General features: G+C 41.4%; 1 long non-coding RNA gene across 1 annotated transcript; it reads left to right on the top strand.

The window, feature by feature from the left end:
* Positions 1-17,637: 17,637 nt before the first annotated feature.
* LOC308474678 lies at positions 17,638-20,903 on the top strand. The gene is made up of 4 exons (XR_013984820.1): positions 17,638-17,744; positions 18,579-18,683; positions 19,619-19,736; positions 20,705-20,903. It is a non-coding gene; the product is annotated as an uncharacterized lncRNA (long non-coding RNA).
* The last annotated feature ends 1,735 nt before the right edge of the window (positions 20,904-22,638 follow it).

The following is a 22,638-nucleotide window of genomic DNA, read 5'->3' on the forward strand; positions in this document are numbered from 1 at the left end:
GGGCGGGTGATCTGAAGGCACTGGGCAGCAGAGTGAGGACACAAGGCTGCCATGTCCACTTGAATGTGGCTCAAATCCAGCCCACAACCCAGCCATATTGACTGGCTCAATGGGCAGGGGTGCGGCAGCCAGGACAGTGATGGAGGGGGCCAATCATGCCCCCCTGCTGGCACGGGGCCAGTTCCCGCTCAGAATACCTCCCCTCAGTGAAGAGGAGAGGCTTTCTTTTCTTTTAAAATCTATCCTTATGGTTTGAATCTGCAGAGTGATATAAACTAAATGACGCAGAAATACAATGTCTGGTTTTCTCCTTGGTTTCCAGTTCCTAGGAGTTCCCAACAGAACATCAGCCTTTGATCTGCCACAACTATGAAGACCTGGTACCTTCCTGCTCTTGTTCTTCTCCTTGTCTCGGTGCTCTTTTTTGACCCAAGTAAGTTCTTTCGTCACCTCTAGACAAAAAGCATACCTTCCTAATTCACACTTTCTGAATTTGTACAGCCCTTGTCCCAGCTCCAGGATCTGCCCCTTGTTCCCAGATTGGGTTCTTGAAATCTCAGGGTCTGAGATAGTTCTAACCTGGCAGCCCTTATAATAACAGCTGCATTATCTTCTTCCAGGCTTCCTGCCACCTCTTCCTTTCTGGGTTCCCACATATATCATTGTGGATCTTTTTAAATAAAGAATGGAGAAAACGGGTTAGCATTTAACTCAAGCTGGCATATTTATTTTTATTTGGCATGCTTCCCAATTGGCAGCTGCAGTACGATTAGAAATGTTGGCTTAGTATGAAATATTTTGGTATTTTGCTAGTCCTGCTCCATTTCTTATTTTTCTTCTCATATGCATAGGTTTTGCTGACCAAGCAAGTGAAAAATTGTGCCATAGCTTGAAGGGCTATTGTGAGAATGAACAGAGGTGCCGACCCAAATACGTGGCTTATGGTATCTGTAATGAGAAGATGACTTGCTGCATAAGGTAAGAACAGTGACTTCAAACAATAAATAAATAAATAAATAAATAGGACATTAATGTACAATGTCGAAGAACTGATACTTTTGAATTATGGTGCTGGAGAAGACTCTTGAGAGTTCCATGGACTGCAAGAAGATCAAACCTATCCATTCTGAAGGAAATCAGCCCTGAGTGCTCACTGGAAGGACAGATCCTGAAGCTGAGGCTCCAATACTTTGGCCACCTCATGAGAAGAGAAGACTCCCTGGAAAAGACCCAGATGTTGGGAAAGATGGAGGGCACAAGGAGAAGGGGACGACAGAGGATGAGATGGTTGGATAGTGTTCTCGAAGCTACCAGCATGAGTCTGACCAAACTGCGGGAGGCAGTGGAATACAGAAGTGCCTGGTGTGCTCTGGTCCATGGAGTCACCAAGAGTCGGACACAACTAAACGCCTAAACAACAACAACAATGTACAATGTTTTACAGGTCTTAAAGCAAATCGGAAATGGTAGGGCTAAAACTTCAATTTGAATCTCCTCCTTTTGCTTGTGAGCAACCCATAGGCCTCTGGTTCAGCCCACATGAAAACTGACAGGCCTGTTGTCTAATCTAGAATTACTCCTCTTATGTGCTATATTTCAATCCAATTCAAGAATTCCAGTGGGGAATCGGTCCTTCCCATCCTTCCATCAGCATACATGAGATATCTGCTATGAAGAAGTAGACTCACTTCATTAGATTGTAGAAAGTACCTTGGGTGCTGGAAGGGCAGAACAAACCTCCATGGGATGCTTCCTCACTCAACCCTTGGACTTTGCACCTGCATCCATTTATTCTGGTCCTACTCAGTGGAACCTTTCTACAAACAACAGATCTGGAATATAATAGAGGTACATGCTGGGAAACTGTGCATGTGCAGCTACTCACACAGAGTCAATTAAGGTTTGGCAGACAGCCAAAAGGTCATGTGAAGGAGTAAGTCTGCCTGGTGATACAGAGGCATGGAGACAGCTCCATGATTGGTCAAGCTCTCTCAAGGGAGTGATAATTAATGACCTACTAACTGGAATGTGTTAGTTCAGAGTTCAGTGTTCAGAGTTCTGTGTGTCAGTGTAGGAGTTGAGAGTTGTGTGAGAGAGAGCTAGTTAAAGATCCGTGTTCTGTTCCTGTAAATAGTCCACTGCATATAATAAACACCTAACTACAAGTTCCTGGTTCCTGCTTCATTTACCCTGTCTGCAGCCAAGTCACCAATTGCTTCCGTGGATTCTGCGTTTACTCTGCTAGGTCTGGCTAAGGTCCTGCAACTAGTCAGAAAGTTGCAAAACACCAACAGGTTTTGCCAATAGTAGACCTGTAATTGGGCCCGCCAATCTTCCTGGCTTTGGAGAACATTGATGTAGATGGTATCTACATTGTTCATAAAGAGGTAAAATTTCTTTTCTTTTTTTATAAAATATTTATTGAAATTTTACAATAAACATAGATTTAAACATAGAAATTAAACCAGAAATTACACATAGAGAGGGAAAAAAAAACAAAAGCTAACAAGAAAAATACCAAAAAAGAGACCTAAAAAGGAGAATAAAAAGAAAAAAAGGATGATACAAAATACAAAAAACAGATAGCTAAAAAAATAGAGGGGGGGGGGAAAGAAAAAATATTTTAGAGAAGAAAAAGTCCATTTTTCAATGTATTTAGGCTCATTTACTTATTTCCTTGACCTCCTCACACCTCCCCTTTTTGTATTCCCGTTTACAAAATCCTTTCAGCAAATCCTTACCCTCTTTCATTTATCTTTACTCTGTATCTTGACCTATTATAACTATATATTTTCATCCATATAACTATCAATATTTACATATTCTTATTAACCTTATTACCAAAACCACTTATTTTCAGTCCAACATCATTTTAACATTCATTAATTTTACAGTATTTCTGCAAATAGTCTTTAAACTTCTTCCAATCTTCTTCCACCGACTCTTCTCCCTGGTCTCGGATTCTGCCAGTCATTTCCGCCAGTTCCATATAGTCCATCACCTTCATCTGCCATTCTTCCAGAGTGGGTAAATCTTGTGTCTTCCAATACTTTGCAATAAGTATTCTTGCTGCTGTTGTAGCATACATAAAAAAAGTTCTATCCTTCTTTGGCACCAATTGGCCGACTATACCCAAGAGGAAGGCCTCTGGTTTCTTCAGGAAGGTAAATTTAAATACCTTTTTCATTTCATTATAGATCATCTCCCAGAACGCCTTGATCTTTGGGCACATCCACCAAAGGTGAAAGAATGTACCTTCAGTTTCTTTACATTTCCAACATCTATTATCGGGCAAATGATAGATTTTTGCAAGCTTGACTGGTGTCATGTACCACCTATAAATCATTTTCATAATATTCTCTTTTAGGGCATTACATGCTGTGAATTTTATACCTGTGGTCCACAACTGTTCCCAGTCAGCAAACATGATGTTATGTCCAACGTCCTGTGCCCATTTAATCATAGCAGATTTAACCGTCTCGTCCTGAGTGTTCCATTTTAACAGCAAGTTATACATTCTTGAAAGTATCTTTGTTTTAGGATCTAACAGTTCTGTTTCCAACTTTGATTTTTCCACCTGGAAGCCAATTTTTTTGTCTAAATTATAAGCCTCTCTTATTTGATAATAGTGAAGCCAGTGTGATGGGACGATGAGCTGCTTGTGCGTAAAATCCAAGTCCCTCAGAGTTTGGTCAAGTTTGCAAACCTCTGTCTGTAACGGAGCCCCTTAAACATGGCTCTGTCAGTCGCTTGCAGATTCCGACAGTGGTTGCTTTCGGAATTGCTTCCAACATAAAAGCTCCTTAACGGAAACACGTCTTCTGGACTCTCTGCGTGACAGTTTCCGGCGAGGAGTGGGTGTCCCTACAGGAGGTCCTGAAACCTCCCCACTGTTTTCGCTGGAAGTGTCTCGGAGCCATCCCTCCTGCTCACTTTCCCTCAGCTCAGCTCTTCTCCCCCTACTGGTTCCCTCTTCAGCTGCTGAGTCTCTCCCAACCTGTGTGAGCCCTTCCACCTCCCTTCCTTCCGATGGCAGTTCCCTGACAGCCAGTCTTGCACTTTGTCTTTTAGTTTCTCAAAACTCTGCAGTTTCAATTTGTCTCCTTCCTGCTCCAAAATTTCCCAATATTTCGGCCACTTGGCCTCCATATTGAGCTTTTTCTGTGCTTTCGCTTCCATCGGTGACAACCACCTTGGGGTTTTGTTTTCAAGTAAGTCTTTATATCTTGTCCAGACATTAAACAATGCTTTCCTGACAATATGGTTTTTAAATGCTTTATGTGCTTTGACCTTGTCGTACCACAAGTATGCATGCCATCCAAAAACATTATTAAATCCTTCTAAATCCAAAATGTCTGTGTTCTCAAGAAGCAGCCAATCTTTCAACCAGCAGAAAGCTGCTGATTCATAATAAAGTTTGAAATCTGGCAGGGCAAATCCCCCTCTTTCTTTTGCATCAGTTAATATTTTAAATTTTATTCTGGGCTTCTTGCCCTGCCAGACAAATCTAGAAATGTCTCTCTGCCACTTCTTGAAACAATCCATTTTGTCTAGAATTTGTAGTGATTGAAACAAAAATAACATTCTCGGCAATACATTCATCTTTATAGCAGCAATTCGACCCAACAAGGAAAGCTTCAGATTTGACCATATTTCTAAATCCTTTTTCACATCCGACCAACATTTTTCATAATTGTCTTTAAATAAGTTCCCATTTTTAGCTGTCATATTAATCCCCAAGTATTTCACCTTCTTAACCACTGTTAAACCTGTCTCATTCTGAAACCTCTCTTTCTCAATCATTGTTAAGTTTTTCTTGAGGACTTTAGTTTTTAACTTATTCAACTTAAATCCTGCCACATGACCAAATTCTTGGATCAGTTCTAATACTGTTTTAGTACTAGATTCTGGCTCCTGTAAAGTCAGTACTAAGTCATCTGCAAAGGCTTTCAATTTATATTGTTTAGCTCCGACCTTTATACCCTTAATCAGATGGTCCCTTCTAATCATATTTAACAGAACCTCCAGGACCGAAATAAAGAGTAATGGGGAAATTGGGCAGCCTTGTTGTGTCCCTTTCTCTATCTTGAATTCCTCTGTCACCACATTGTTAACTATTAGTTTAGCCTTTTGTTCTGAATAAATTGCACTTATACCATTTTCAAACGCTTGACCGACCCCTATCCCCTGAAGATTTTTCTTCATAAAGCTCCAAGAAATATTATCAAAGGCTTTCTCGGCATCCACAAAGATTAAAACTGCTTTGGTGTTAATGTCCTCTTGCAACTTCTCCAAAATATTAATTATATCATAAAGAGGTAAAATTTCTGTCCAAAGGGAACCCAATCTCCCTTTGCCATATATTCAGAAGGAGAGGAAGAGCACAGGATCTTGTATTGATAAGGAGTATTGAAACCGATTTGGGGAAAATTAAAGCTGGTGACAGACCACAGCAGATCTTCATTGAACAAGGGTTTGGAATAGTTGACCTCCAATGTACTTTCCAGCTCTATGATTCAATTATTATTTTTTCCCCCTTCTTCTTTCTCTGGCACCTGATTTCCTTTTTGCTCTATGGCTCTTATCTTCTCTCAACAGCCAAAAGGATATGCAATTCAGAAGGCATCAACATGCCGGAAGTTCTCATAAAGGTCACATAAAGCCTGATAGCCCCAACAAACATCTGCATGTCGAGCCCGCCATGGTGAAAACTCACAGGCGCTGAAAGAAATAATTGAGCCTCCTATGGAAAAAAGGTCTGTTGTTCTGTTACACATTTTACTTGAAATAAAGCATAAAAACAAAACAAAAGAGAAACCCTACTTAGTCAAAGGGCAGTTATGCTGAACCAAATCACGGATTCAAATCGCTTCAAATCACCGCATCTCACAGAAAATGGGCTGCCAGTTGCAAAACTTGTTAGATTGGTAATTAGGGTTGCCATGTCCTCTTTTTCCAGAGCACGTCCTCTTTTTCAGGGGTAACCTTTCTGTCCAGGTAGATTTTTAAAATTTGCCAAAATGTCTCTGGCTATATTTTCTGGATGAAACATAGACATAACTGGTAGTTCAAGACTTGCTTTCCTCTTTTCTTCTCCTGCTCCCCTCAGCAATATATCATAGCATCTATAGCCTACATATACTAGGGGGTATTTAAAATGAGAGTCATCATAGCATCCTCTTTTTTTGCACTTCAGAATATGGCAGCCCTAGTTTAGAAGGGCTGTCAGGATGTGTAGAGGTGTGTGGTGTGTTTGAGGAATCCGGTGTATGTTATGGTTACCAGATTTTTTTCAATGAATCCGGGGACACTTTTTTGAAGCTGAATAGCAACAGCGAGTCAGTAGTGGGGATGGTGAGGCAAAAGACCCAGGGCCCAAGCACACATGCATATTGTATAAAGGTGTAGCAAAGCCCTTCTTTCACACCCTGTGAAACATAAATGCACAGATTTTTAAAAACTGAGCAACGGTGCGCTGCGCTCCCGTGACTCCCAAACCTCCCCCAATCAGTCAAAACAAAGGGAGAAGGGGGCAAAAGATCTGTACCATTGGACGTTCCCTGTTCCCCATTTGGAAGTGGCGGCAGCAGTGGCAGTCAGCAGCCTGGAGCCAGCCTGGTAGCGCAGTTGGCTCTGGCTAGCTTCAGGGGCGCACACCATTTTTCCTCTCCGGAAGTCCCCATATGATGGGTTGTGCACAAGACACATCATATGGGGACTTCTGGAGAGGAAAAATGGTGGGCACTATGGCAGCAAGCAGCTCCTGAAGCCAGCCAGAGCCAACTGCGCTACCTGGCTGGCTCCGGGCTGCTGAGGCTGCCGCTGCCACGTTTCCCGGGGACAGATTTGCAAATCCGGGGACATTCCAGGGACAGAATTTGTCCAGGGACAGATTTGCAAATCTGGGGACTGTCCCCGGGAACTGGGAACCTCTGGTCACCCTAGTGTATGTTTGTTTGTGAGAAAGCGAAGGGAGAAGGGAGAAAGAAGGGAAAGGAATATAAAGGTGCTGGAGCCATCCACTTTCAGGCATTTTACTCACTCGCCACCAGCTTTGGCCACAAACATGCATGTGGCCCCTGATCACTTCCCCCGAAGAAAAATACTAGCCTCAAACTCTAACAGGTAGAACGCTCTTGATTTGAAGCCTTTGTGCATATTGAATCTGGGAAAGAACAGCTTGCATAATCCATACCCTCCAATACAAAGCGGCTCAAAACAGGGATCCCAGCTTTTGGGGCCACACTCCTGTGTGCGTCATGTGACCTGCATGAGACCGCGGTCCCCCCAAAACCACTTTTTTGGGTGCAGGGTCCCCAAAGAAGTGTTTTAGGCTGCCATGCAAGATCGTTGCCCCCCAAAAGCATTTTTTTAGGCTGAGAATGTGGTCCAAAATTGTGGTAGCAATTTTGGACACTGTCCTTTTGCACAGGAAAAATGGGATGTCCCTTTTTTCCAGAACAGTTGCCGTGTATGCACAATCTTAAAATAGCTATAAAACCTATCCCTAGGAACCTGAAGGGGCAGAATTTGCTTATTGGCTAGGCCTGGGTTGCAACAGGTTTAGGGAGTCTAAACCTGCTATGGCAATGTAGAATGTTTCTTTACAAATTCACAACCATAAATAGAAGCTTGGTCATAATGGTTTATGGCCAATCCCATAATGGCCAATCCCAAATAGGCCAGGTTTCAGAATTTGTTCAAACAGGGTGCAAGGAAGGCCACAAGGAAAAGAGATTAAGCAATGCTGTTCATGGGGATGGAATGCAGCAGCAGAAAGTCAGGATGGTTTTTTCCTTCTATTTGACAATATTCCTTTTTGATCTCCACACTTCTCAGTTTTGCCTTTGATTGGATGAAAGAAAGCTGATATCTACTGAAACTCTGATTGAGGAATCACCAACTCAGCTTGAATGTCTCTTTGAAATAGCTTTTTCAGCAGCTGAAGGACCCCCAAAGCATATTTGCTGTGAAAATAAGAAGAAGAAGAAGAAGAAGAAGAAGAAGAAGAAGAAGAAGAAGAAGTTGTTGTTCAAGGGGAAAGTATTTATTGTGTCACCTTTTACATTTGAAAAGGGCAAGACAAAGTTGCAAGATTATCCCTAACACATTTTAAAACATAGGTTTATGAGCCATCAAAGGTCAAATCTAAAAATGTACATGTCCTGAGAAATGTTCAATAAAATGCTGGTGAATTTTCAGGAGGATGGCTTTTTGTTTGTTTGTTTGAAAGAAGGGGGAAATGCTGCAAAAAGGTGTTGAAATGAATTTGAAAATGGATACATGAGAAACTGGAAGAGACTGAAATCAGCAGCCTTCTCAAACCCTGGTTAACATAACAGTATTAGCATACTGCAGCCAGGCTGTACACACCAAACCTCACGGAGAACGCAAACCATTAATTGCACAGAGAGAATGGAGTGTCTAACTCAGGCATCCTCAACCTGTGGCCCTCCAGATGTTTTGGCCTACAACTCCCATGATTCCTAGCTAACAGGACCAGTGGTCAGGGATGATGGGAATTGTAGTCCAAAACACCTGGAGGGCCGAAGGTTGGGGATGCCTGGTCTAACTTAATTCACTTCAGTACTACATTTATAAAATTGTTGGGCAATGCGGGGATGTAATTTTTTTTAAGGCAAAAGGTTGTTGAGGAGATATGGTTAAGTGGAGGAAATGTCAAGCAGTTTTCTTGGCTTCTAACTAAAAGCAGCTCTGATCCAAAGTACACAATGATATAGGTGGGCAGCCATGATTCAAAGCACACAGTAGTATTGGTGGGCATCAGAAAGGGAAAGGGTAGGAGGAAGGATGAAAGAAGAAAGAGGTCTCAGTGTAACCATTTGCCCAAGGACCCAACTTTTCTTTTTTCTTTTTTATTATAAGATATTTATTAAGATTTTCAGAGTACTACAAGATAAAAAAGAAAGAAAGAAGAAAAATGCAAAATAAAAATGATTAAAAACAATTCATTCTTTCCTTTACTTAGCCTTCATTTGCTTATTTCCCGGACCTCCTCATGCCTCCCTTTTTTGTATTCCAGTTCAATTTGTTAGTTCAGCAAATCCCTCCCCTCTTTGTATATCCTAGTCATTAATCATAAAGTATTGTAATTTTAAATTTTTACCTATTAATAATCCATTTTTTCATATTCCCTTGTGACATTTCAGCTAAAGACCACTTAATTTCTATCCAACATCATTCTAGCATTCATTAATTTTACAATATTTCTGTAAATAGTCTTTAAACTTTTCCCAGTCTTCTTCCATCAACTCTTCTCCCTGGTCTCGGATTCTGCCAGTCATTTCCGCCAGTTCCATATAGTCCATCACCTTCATCTGCCATTCTTCCAAGGTGGGTAGCTCTTGTGTCTTCCAATACTTTGCGATGAGTATTCTTGCTGCTGTTGTGGCATACATAAAAAAAAGTTCTATCCTTCTTTGGCACCAATTGGCCGACTATGCCCAGGAGAAAGGCCTCTGGTTTCTTCAAGAAGGTATATTTAAATACCTTTTTCAATTCATTATAGATCCTCTCCCAGAAAGCCTTAATCCTTGGGCACGTCCACCAAAGGTGAAAGAATGTACCTTCATTTTCTTTACATTTCCAACATTTATTATCGGGCAAATGGTAGATTTTTGCAAGCTTGACAGGGGTCATGTACCACCTGTATATCATTTTCATAATATTCTCTCTTAGGGCATTACATGCCGTAAATTTCATACCTGTGGTCCACAACTGTTCCCAGTTAGCAAACATAATATTATGTCCAACATCTTGTGCCCATTTAATCATAGCAGATTTCACCGTTTCATCCTGAGTATTCCATTTCAACAGCAAGTTATACATCTTTGACAAAATCTTAGTTTTGGGTTCTAACAGTTCTGTTTCTAGTTTTGATTTTTCCACCTGGAAGCCGATTTTCTTATCCAAATTGTATGCCTCCATTATCTGATAGTAATGAAGCCAGTCTCGCACTTTGTCTTTTAATTTCTCAAAACTCTGCAATTTCAATTTGTCCCCTTCTTGTTCCAAAATTTCCCAATATTTCGGCCATTTGGCCTCCATATTGAGCCTTTTCTGAGCCTTTGCTTCCATCGGTGACAATCACCTTGGGGTTTTGTTTTCAAGTAAGTCCTTATATCTTATCCAGACATTTAACAATGCTTTCCTGACAATATGGTTTTTAAATTCTTTATGTGCTTTAACCTTGTCATACCACAGATATGCATGCCACCCAAAAACATTATTGAAACCTTCTAAATCCAAAATGTCTGTGTTCTCAAGAAGCAGCCATTCTTTCAACCAGCAGAATGCTGCTGATTCATAATAAAGTCTGAGGTCTGGCAGGGCAAATCCACCTCTGTCCTTTGCATCAGTTAATATTTTAAATTTTATTCTGGGCTTCTTGCCCTGCCAGACAAATCTAGAAATGTCTCTCTGCCACTTCTTGAAACCGTCCATTTTGTCCAAGATTTGCAATGATTGAAACAAAAATAACATTCTTGGCAATACATTCATCTTTATAACAGCGATTCGACCTAACAAGGAAAGCTTCAAGTTTGACCATATCTCTAGATCCTTTTTCACTTCTGACCAACATTTCTCATAATTGTCTTTAAATAGGTTTAAGTTCTTAGCGGTCATATTAACCCCCAGGTATTTTACTTTCTTAACCAATGTTAAACCTGTCTCCTTCTGAAACCTCTCTTTCTCAATCAGTGTTAAATTTTTCTCTAGCACCTTAGTTTTTAACTTGTTCAATTTAAATCCTGCCACATGACCAAATTCCTGAATCAATTCTAATACTCTTTTAGTACTAGATTCTGGCTCCTGTAATGTCAATACTAAATCATCTGCAAAAGCTTTCAATTTGTACTGTTTAGTGTCGGAGCCAGCCGTCACAAATGGCGCAGTTTAGCATAAAATAAAGACACAGAGAGCCAGCAATATTTTCAGGATGGTATGAGCAGCTCCTTTTCGAACTTCTCTTCTCTCCCGTAACTTTTATTATCCTTTGTTCTCTCCTCTCGCATGGCCGTTTGCCAATGTCTCACATTACCTACATCCGGTCATGGCTTAAACCCGCCCATCGCCATATAGGGTTATTACTGCCCAGAGGGGGAACATAACTCCATATAAGGCTATGCACTTAATACACTGCAAGGCACGGACATGCAGGTCACTGAGGTCAGCGAGGCACCAGGTGGCGCTACAAGCCTTTTTCATGACTTCCTGGCTCCCACAGTTTTGCTCCGACCTGTATACCTTTGATCAGACGGTCCCTTCTGATCATATTTAGCAAAACCTCCAGGACCGAAATAAAAAGCAATGGGGAAATTGGGCAGCCTTGTTGTGTCCCTTTCTCTATCTTAAATTCTTCCGTCACCACATTATTAACTATTAGTTTAGCCTTTTGTTCTGAATAAATTGCACTTATACCATTTTCAAACCCTTGACCAACCCCCATCCCCTGAAGATTTTTCTTCATGAAACTCCAAGAAATATTATCAAAGGCTTTCTCCACATCTACAAAAATTAAAACAGCTTTAGTATTAATATTCACTCGCAACATCTCCAAAATGTTGATTATATTCCTCGTGTTGTCAGACAAGTGTCTACCCGGGAGAAAGCCAGCTTGGTCTTTGTGTATCTCCTCCACTAATACTTTTTTTAACCTTTTAGCCAAAATATCTGCAAAAATTTTGTAATCCACATTAAGCAGGGATATGGGGCGGTAGTTCTTAAGTTGTGTCTTTTCAGACTCATTTTTCGGTATTAGTGTAATATAAGCTTCCTTCCACGACTCTGGAGCTTTTTTCCCCTCCAAAATTTCATTACAAGCCTCCATTAGTGGATGAATTATCCAATCCTTCAAAGATCTATAATATTTTGAGGTTAAACCATCTGGCCCTGGAGATTTGCCCAACTGCATATTCTGGATGGCACCTTCCACCTCCTGTTCTGTTATTTTGTAGTTCAGCATTAACTTATTTTCTTGAGAGATTTTTTGAAGTCCATTTGTTTTTAAGAATTGGTCTAAATCAAACTCTTTCTGTGGCCCTTGTGTATAGAACTGGAAGCATTTTCTAATTTCCACTGGATTCTGGATGTTCTTTCCTTCCACTTCCAAGTTGGTAATAGTGTTAAGTTTTTGTCTTTTTTTCATTTGCCAAGCTAACAGTTTTCCACATTTATTGGCCGATTCAAATGTCTTTTGTCTCATCTGTTTAATTTTCCATTCTATTTCCTGATTCATCATCTTCATATATTGAACTTGGTATAGCTTTATTTCTCTCAGAATCTCTTGTGACTTTGGTTTTGCTCTCAGTTTCTTCTCACCCTCTTTTATTTTTTCCAAAATTTTATCTTTTTTCTCATTTTGAGTTCTCTTCTTTATTGCATTCTGTTGAATTAGAAACCCCCTCATAACTGCTTTACTTGCGTCCCAGATTACTCTTTTTTCAATAGTAGTGTTCATATTTATCTCAAAATAGTCTCTCAAGGTTTTTTTGGCCTTCTTGGTAACTTCTTGATCCCTAAACAAGGTGTCATTCATCCTCCATCTGAAGGAGGTGTTAATTTCATCTCCATTTTCACAGCATTGTGGTCGGAGCAGGTTTTAGGGCAAATTTCCACTTTTCGAATCTTAGGTGCCAGTCCTCTAGTAGTCCAGATTTGGTCAATTCTTGTCCATGTCATTTTGGCTTCAGAGAAGAAGGTTCCCTCTCTGGCCAAGGGATTCTTTATTCTCCAAATGTCAATCAAATCCATATTGTCAGTCATCTCAAAAAATGTTTTTGGTAGTCTGCCATCTTGGGTAACTACCTGTCTCTGCGACTTGTCCATGTTTGTGGATACCACTCCATTCATATCTCCCATCATGATAATGTTGTAATCCATATAGTCTAACAATGTCTCATGCAACTTCTTAAAAAATTCAGATTTCCCCTCATTTGGTGCGTATACTCCTACTATCAGAAATTTTTCTCCTTGTGTTTGGATTTCAATTGCCACATATCTTCCTTGGTCATCTTTAAAAATGAATTTCGGTGATAGGCTCTCTTTCGCGTAGATTACAACTCCTCGCTTTTTAACCTTGTCCGATGAAATAAACTCTTGACCCAATATTTTATTAATCAATACTTTCCTATGGAGCCTTATCACATGTGTTTCCTGAAAACAAATCAAGTCCAATTGTTCCTTTTTCAGTAAATGAAAGACTTTTTTCCTTTTCTCCGGGGAATTAAATCCATGAATATTCCAACTTAATAGTTGCAGAGACATGGTGTACTTATTTTACTTTTCCTCCCACTGCGCCGAGTAATTGTTCTTGCTCCGTTGGTGGTATCACCTTCTCTAACTTGTCCAATCCCAGAGGTAGTGGTACTATGTTCTGTGTTCCTGGTTTTAAGGCTCTTGGTTCTTTTTCAGCTTCTTTTTGCAGGTCTTCTCCGTGATCTTTCAGAAATTTTTCTTTATCTTCCACTGATCTTATTTTAAACTTTTTCCCTTTAAAAGTAAAAGATAGGCCTTGAGGGAATTCCCACCTAAATATGATTCTGTTTCCTCTTAACAGGGCCACCAAATCTCCGTAATTGGATCTAAGATCCAAAAGATGTTTAGGAGTGTCCTTAAATATCTCCACTCTTGATTCCTTTATTTCCAAGGTCTTCTGGAAATGCAGACTCAATATTCTGTCTCTCTCCTCTCTTGATCGGAGGGTAATCAAACAGTCTCTCACCCTGTTCCTTCTCCCCCCTGTTCCAAGTCTGAAAGCACTTACTATCTTGAAATCTAACTTGTCTGAGTCTAAGTTCCAAAAGTCTGCAAATTCCTGCGTAAGAAGGTCACTCAAATTGTCTTTCTCAAGTTCAGGTACAGCCCTGATCCTTAGATTTATCTGTTTTTCTTTTAATTCGATCATAGACAGCAATGACTTATGATCCTCCAGCTGCCTACAAATCGGTGGTATCTTTTCCTTTATCTTTTCCTCCACAGCCAATGCTTTTTCCTTGGCTTCTTCAGCTGTTTTTCGATTCGAAGTAGATTCCTGCAGCAGTTTCTCAATAGATTCAGTATTTGAGTTCACCTTCTGCCCCAAATTATTAATGCTTGAAGTATTTTGGTCAATTTTAGTTGTCGCTTCAGCAACTTGTTTGCTCAACTTTTCCAAAGATTCAAAAATTTTATCTAGAGCTGAAGCTAAGCCCCCTTCAGCTGCCATTCCTTTAGGCGTCACCTGGGCTGAATCTTCCCCTGGTGGGGCAGAGAGGCCAGGTGCTGACGGTCTACGCTGCTGCAGTCTAATTTTACCAGATCTTGTTGTTTTTTCCTGAGTCAAGTCTGCCATAACACTTTATCTAGGGATCAAGGTCAGTCCCACGATTACTTGTTTGTAGTGGAAAATTCCCCTTTAGTGTGGCCAGTTTAGAGTGGAAAATTCTCTGGCCAATTGTAGCAATTTCAAAGTTCCTCTAGGGGGACACAGTAACAGTTCCAACTTGTGACAATAAAATAACTTTTCCAACTTTCAGAAATCCCCCCTTTAGCCAAAAGAAGCAACAGTTTCAAGTCAGTTTCAAGTCAGGAGAGACTCTTCAGAATCAAAGTATCCCTCTTACAGAGCTAGCTGTCAAAGAGTTGCATTATCCTTTAACAGTGCTTTTCACAATACGGCAGTTCCATTGTCCCTTGACAGTCCGTTCCCAGGCATTAAGTGATGGTCTTTGTTCCCTTTCTCTCTTCTTTTGCGAGCAAAAGATACTTCCCCTTCTCCCTCCCCTCTCCCGCACCACAGGGAGGGATTTCTCATTTTGTTGATGTAGGATTTGAGTCTTTCTCAGCGTGATTTTCAGGGTCTTAGCTTAGACAGTCTTTGCTTTGATCTATTTACAGAAAAGGAAGGCGGACTTCCTGTTTACACCTTCCCGCTTCAGTGCCAAATTAGTCCTTTATTTTTCCTTAAATTCCCTGATCTTCAAACTTGACCTACTCACGGGTAGTTGTTTAATAGCCGAATTGTCACAGGAAAAAGGTCAGCGCTCTCCGGCATCAGCTGCGTGGCTTCACTCCACGGAAGAAGCAATTGACTCTCAGCACCGCGCCAGACTCCCCGTTTCACTCCGGAACTCTTTTCAGGGTTCCCTCGCAAATTGGGGGGGGCGCTAAGGGTGCCCGCCGAGTCCCACGGTCACAGGCTTCACCCGCCTGTGGTTTTCAAAAGGGTCCCCACTTCGCCGTAGCGGCAAGACCCGATTTCCGTGGAGCTACTCCCTCAAGACTAGAGGGAATCCGCCATTGCCGATGGCGCCGCCTCCGGAAGTCTGGACCCAACTTTTCTAAGGTTGGTTTTGTGCATAGCTCATCTGACCAGTTATTTTTAAAAGGGATCAGTCGCAAGGCAAAGACATGAAAGCACAGTTATATAGAATTTGAGATTATGAAAAAGCAATGTAGATGTTTGTCTGGGAACTTTATATCCCAATAAGAAAAAGCAATGGAAGAAAGCAGTAACACATTGTGGTGGGCACATGGCTGCCTGAAGGAGCATCTCCACCCCCATCGTTCTGCCCCGACACTGAGGTCCAGCGCCAAGGGCCCTCTGGTGGTTCCTTCACTGGGAGAAGCCAAGTTACAGGGAAACAGGCAGAGGGCCTTCTTGGTTGTGGCACCTGCCCTGTGGAACGCCCTCCCACCAGATGCCAAAGAGAAAAACAATGTACAGTGGTACCTCAGGTTACAGACGCTTCAGGTTATAGACTCCACTAACCCAGAAATAGTACCTCAGGTTAAGACCTTTGCTTCAGGATGAGAACAGAAATCGCGGCGCGGTGGCACAGCAGCAGCAGGAGGCCCCATTAGCTAAAGTGGTGCTTCAGGTTAAGAACAGTTTCAGGTTAAGAACGGACCTCCAGAACGAATTAAGTTCTTAACCCGAGGTACCACTGTACCATACTTTTAGAAGACATCTGAAACAGCCCTGTTTAGGGAAGTTTTCAATGTTTGATGCTGTATTGTTTTTAATATTTGGTTGGAAGCTGCCCTCTGCCTGGAAACCCAGCCAGATGGGTAGGGTATAAATAAATTATTATTATTATTATTATTATTATTATTATTATTATTATTACTCCGGGCGGCATTAACCCAACTGCCGCAAGCATGAATTACGACGACTCTTCTGCAAAAAGGCGTTGAAATGAATTTGAAAATGGAGATATGAGAAACTGGAGGAAACTGAAATCAGCAGCCTTCTCAAACCCTGGTTAACATAACTGCATTAGCATATCGCAGCCAAGCTGTACACACCAAACCTCACTGAAAATGCAAACCATTAATTGCACAGAGAGAATGGAGTATCTGAAATAGTTGGTTTTCTTATTCCAGTTATTTACTGAACAGCTAGTGGACATCACTACATATGAGCAAAAGCATCTGGGAAGTTATGGAGGTTTCAGTATATTCTCTCTCTTCTTCAATAAAAAGAAATTTATCTCACCCTCCATAGCAGGCAAAAGGTGGATCTCATCTGAAGGGCTACATTACCTGTGGTTATTAACCATGAGTTCCTAATAGAATATTGAGCTTTGAGAACAGTATTGTTTGTTTGTTTGGTTGGTTGGTTGGTTGGTTGGTTGATACACCATGATCTCTCATGGGTTCTAAAGAGCTTAAATTACACACACGCAGCCAATGTATGCCTGTGACTCCTGCTTCTCTGCACTTTTTCTGAGCTTCCCATTAATTCATGACTGGCTGCTCTGGAGGAAACTGAGTGCTGGACATCATGGACCCTGAATTGGGTTCAGGAAAGGCCATTAAATACCTTGCTGTGCTTTCTTAATTGCCCAGAAGTCAAGAAGAAGAAGATTGCATTGTACGTACTGTTGCCAAGATATAATCTTTACAAAAAAAGATGTTTTGCTTCATGAAGGAGCAGAGGCAGGGGATGAATGGGTCTCCGAAGGCAATGCGGGTCTCAGAATGCAACCATTTTTATTTTTATTTAAATGGTTGTAATTGAGTGAAATAACGTCTTAGAACTTCTTATGTTAAATCCAATGTGTGTTTCCCCAGGAAGCTTGCAATAGCCTATGCTGTTGCAAGTCCACAGTATCCTGGACTTTGAGGCCAATCTGGGACCCATCAGTATAATTTTATCCTTCACGTTGGGATGAATACAGTAATAACCTGAGGCAAATAGTGCAAGCTGTTATAGCAGGCATGTCCAAGAGGTCGATTGTGATCTACTGGTCAATCCTGGTTGATCTTTGGACCTTCTGTGATCCACTACAACCCCCCCCAAAAGAAGCTCAACAACTTAAGCTCCCTAAATAGATCACTGCCAGTTTTTTAATACTGTGAGTAGATCGCAGTCTCTTGGGAGTTGGACATGCCTGTTTTATAGCATCTCATGTGCTCTCTGCAGAGACTGAGGAGATATCAGTGTCAAAATGAGAGAATGTTGCAGCTGTACCATCCTGTGAAGGGGTCGTTCTTGCCTGGAGCACTTGTGAGAGCTTCAGAATTGATCTTTATGCCTCAGGCAGGGAGCACCAATCCTCTCTGGAGATTTGGATCATGTGGTTCCAGAGGGAAGGCTGCAACTGCTGTGAAGTAGCTATAAAAAGGATGCACTCGAGGGATTGGCTTTTAGCAAAGAGTGAGAACTTCGCTGCCATTTCCCTCCAAGACCCCTTGCACCTTGGGAAGAGTCACACCGATCAAGAATTGTAGTGAAACTGGTGAGTGAAGGGAATTTGAGTAGATCTTCTCCTTTTTATAACAGCAGATTTTCACCCATAATTTCATGGGCTGGTTTGGGGCTGGGTTATTTTGACTTCCTTGGGCAGAGGCAGATTTAGGGGCATGGGACTGGGCCCCAGACCAAGAGGGTGCCACAGGGGACACTGCAGCAATGATGAGCAAGTGGCAATGGAAAGCAAGTAGCGGGAGGTGGGGAATGAATGTTGCACAGGGCACTGCTGAAACTATAAAGCCCAAAGCCCACTACTGCATTGGGGGTGCAGTCATGCAATTTTTGCTAATGAAACCTCAAATAGGGGCCCCTATTTCCAAGGGCAGGGAATGGAGTACAATAAAAGTACCGTATTTTTTGCTCTATAAGACTCACTTTTTCCCTCCTAAAAAGTAAGGGGATATGTGTGTGCATCTTATGGAGTGAATGCAGGCTGCACAGCTATCACAGAAGCCAGAACAAGAGGGATTGCTGCTTTCACTGCACAGTGATCCCTCTTGCTGTTCTGACTTCTGAGATTCAGAATATTTTTTTCTTGTTTTCCTATTCCAAAAACTAGGTGCGTCTTGTGGTATGGTGCATCTTATAGAGCGAAAAATACGGTAAATGCTATTCAAGTTACAGCCTCATCTTTCCCCCAAAATTCATGGGTGGTGGAATTTGGGAGGCTATTTCACAACTTTTCAGGAGGAACCACCCTCATCAGATTTTTTTTTTTATTGTGAAATGTGAGCTCAGCCCTAGCTTAAATAGATGGAGCCCTTGCAATTTTCAGAGTGCTATAAATATTCTGTTTCAGTCATGGCATCTCTTCTTTTAGGGATATAGAGTTCCTAGCTAAACACCGACCTTTGCCTAACCAAAGCCATGAAGACCTGTTACTATTTCCTTCTTGCCATTGCCTTAATCCTCTCAGCTGATCCAGGTAAGTTATTAGTCCAGCTCCCTTTTGAGGTTAGGCAACCAAAGCTGTACACAGTATTCCAAATGTGTTTGCATGCAGCTCACTGCTGGGGATCTAACTTCCCTGTCTTGCTCATATTCTCCTAGAACTCCCTAGGCTTCTTCCACTGAAACAATTCCCTTTGTGGAGATGGCTAGTTGTTGGGCCATTGACTGCTACTTTTACACTGAAATGACTAGGCTAAACACAACTATGTATTTGTTCCAGTTGTTCCCAATGTAGATTTTCATTCCTCCCTCCCTTCATTCACCCCTTCTTCCCTAGTGGGTGATGGTACCTTTTCATGGTATGCTTCAGGTGCCAACAGGTCTTGGGTCAGCCATGCCAGGTTGAAGCACCACTGCCCCACTTAGAAATTGTGTTCTGCATGGCAATTGAATTTAGGAAAATGTTGCTTTTGGTGGCAATAGAAGCCTCCAACAGAAGCTGGATGGGGTGCAACTTGGAGGGAAGTCTCAGTGTGCTGGTCTCCCCAACTGTGACCCCCACCTTAAAATATATAATTGCCCCATCATGACAACTAGACATGCGGAAACAACTTCCCTTGGCAACAGTGAGAGCATTTTTCACAAGCCGTCGTTCTGTACCACAGTCCTTGGGGCTCTCTATCCCTTGTTTATACTGTTTTTAGGAAAAACAGAATTTGCAATAAGACCCAACAATCAGATGATGGAATGATGCCAAGAGGAAAAGAAAGCAACTGGATAACTAGCTAGATGCAGTTTTCAAGTTCACTAGTTGTAATGGAAAGAAAAGGATTCTTAGTAACTTCTTCTTCTTCTTCTTCTTCTTCTTCTTCTTCTTCTTCTTCTTCTTCTTCTTCTTCTTCTTCCTCCTCCTCCTCCTCCTCCTCCTCCTCCTCCTCCTCCTCCTCTTTTTCTCTTTGGGAGGAACAGTCTTTGCTCAGGTAATAGGCGAGGAAAAATGTGGTAACTTGGGTGGCGTCTGCAAAGACAGCTGTGAGAAAGAATATGAAGACATTGGAGAATGCAGTACAACACGTTGCTGCATAAGGTGAGAGTTATACCACAACCAACCAACCAACAAGAAAAGCAAGGTGCATTTGTTGAATGTCAAAAGGAGTGAATTACTTGGAAATGCCAAAGTGGTAGACATTTTTCCAATTTATGCCAGTTCACCATCTCCACCTGTCCCTGCAGAGATCAGATCTGGCCACAGGTCTGTCTTAATTACATCCAGGGTGGAATACTGCAACTTGCTCCAAAGGGGGCTAGCACAGAAGGGACTTTAGAAACTTGAAGCGCTGCAGAATATTGCAACAACAAAGTTTTTGGGCATCTGTGGTATGTTGATTAGTTAAGTAAGGAATTTATTGCCCGCTCTCAGACGACTGAACACAGAAGAGAGGTCTAAAACCATAGTATTGTTCCTATGCTTTAATTTTTGTTTTGCTCCCACTGCCAAATCTGGTGGGTTAAGATCTTTATATAAATATATTTCTCTACTTGTTTAGCAAGTAGGACATAAGAGGACTTTTGTTCATTATGTTCATAATATTTTGTTCACAATTCTTTCTTTTCAGGTTCAAAAGAATATTTAAATAAATACATGAATGAATGAATTTATTATTTCAGTCACAGACGAGTTCCAGCTCACATACAAAATCAGGGAGGTCATGAAACACAATAAAGATACATTTAAACAAATATAATTTTATTATTAAAAGTTCATGAACAGAAAATAATATAGTGCAACTGATTTTCGGGGTTGGTGTGTTGTGGGACAAGCACACAAAATGCAATGAGATTGAGTGTTTGTGGGGGGGAGGCTCAGTTAATTTCATTCTACACAGATCGAATAAACACATTGACAATAAAGGTATTATTATTATTATTATCACAAAATCTGTAGAGAAGTGGGGTTGAGTGCAGGAAGAAGGGGGAAGCAGGAACAGCATTTTACAATTTATCAAGATATGTGTGAATTTGTCAATATTAATTTATAATCTCCAAACATCTTAGTTTTGATTCTGAATGATGGGGTCCATCTCTGCTGCCACTTGGCTTGAGGATTCATCAGCTCCTACCTGAACACCAGTGTTATCCAGGAATTGTCGTTGTTTTGTCCACCAGCTGAAGGATCACAAAAGCACATTTGGTGTAAATCTTCAAAGACCATGCGTTAATAAAAAATAAAAACTATAATGCAGATGGTCCAAAAGTTTACTGTGTCTCCTTTTATGTTTGACACTGATGGGGTGAAATTGTATGACAGTCTGTATGCAAATTCTATAAGCCACCAAAGGTATGCTATACAAATTGTTGGACAATGGAAGCACTACACAGGCCATGAGTTGGGGAGACATATTACCATTTGGGATGTAGATGGAAGTGCATCTCATGTCCAGATATGGAATCCACAAGACAATATCCACATGTAAGGAGGCCATGCAGTCTGCCTGTCATGCTTCTGGGATTGCTATGGGCATCTGTTTTTCATTCATTATATATACCCCCCTAAAGGGATCTATCATATTCAGGGGCTCCTCTGTGACATCTTCTTCTTCTTTGGTGATCACTCATAGCCAAGTAAGATTGTCTTCCATAAACACGGTTTTAACAATAAGTCCGTAAGTGACTGTCGAGGCCAATTCTGGACCCACACGTCCTTTGTAAAAAGTTATTAATAAACTTGCATCCAGACCTTGCTCCCTAAGAAGTCAATTTAAGTCTTTAAAAAGAGACTATAGGGGTGAACCATGTCCCCATTCTTGAGTAAGAAAGAGGAAGATTGAGAAATGAAAGTAATTTAAAAGCACATACAGTGGTACCTCGGGTTAAGAACTTAATTCGTTTTGGAGGTCCGTTCTTGACCTGAAACTGTTCTTAACCTGAGGTACCACTTCAGCTAATGGGGCCTCCTGCTGCTGCCACGCCCCTGAAGCACGATTTCTGTTCTCATCCTAAAGCAAAGTTCTTAACCCGAGGTACTATTTCTGGGTTAGCAGAGTCTGTAACCTGAAGTGTATGCAACCTGAAGCATATGTAACCTGAGGTAACACTGTAATTTAAAAGCACATACAGTGGTACCTCGGGTTAAGAACTTAATTCATTCTGGAGGTCTGTTCTTAACCTGAAACTATTCTTAACCTGAGGTACCACTTTAGCTAATTGGGCATCCCACTGCCTCCATGCGATTTCTGTTCTCATCCTGAAGCAAAGCTTTCAACCTGAGATACTATTTCTGGGTTAGCAGAGTCTGTAACCTGAAACGTCTGTAACCTGAAGCATCTGTAACCCAAGCTACCACTGTACATTGTTGCAGCAGTGCATTCCCTAATATTTTGATGTCACACTTACCGGTTCCATGCAACTTGGTTCATGAGGTTTGGACATCATCATCATCATCATCATCATCATCATCATTTATTTATACCCCACCCATCTGGCTGGGTTTCCCCAGTCACTCTGGGCAGCTTCCAACAAAATATTAAAATACAATAATCTGTTAAACATTAAAAACATCCCTAAACAGGGCTGCCTTCAGATGTCTTCTAAAAGTCTGGTAGTTGTTTTTCTCTCTGACATCTGGTGGGAGGGTATTCCACAAGGCGGGTGTCACTACCCAGAAGGCCCTCTGCCTGGTTCCCTGTAACTTGGCTTCTCACAGCGAGGGAACCACCAGAAGGCCCTTGGCACTGGACCTCAGTTCCGGGTAGAACGATGGGGGTGGAGACGCTTCTTCAGGTAGCCATGTCTCCAGCACAATATGTTACTGCTTTCTTCCATTGCTTTTTCTTATTGGGATATAAAGTTCCCAGACAAACATCTACATTGCTTTTTCATAATTTTGAATTCCGTATAACCTGTGCTTTCATGTCTTTGCCTTGTGACTGCTCCCTTTTAAAAATAACTGGTTAGATGAGCTATGCACAAAACCAACCTTAGAAAAATTG

This window comes from Podarcis pityusensis (assembly GCF_964106645.2).
Source record: "Podarcis pityusensis genome assembly, chromosome: 3".
NCBI lineage: Eukaryota > Metazoa > Chordata > Lepidosauria > Squamata > Lacertidae > Podarcis > Podarcis pityusensis.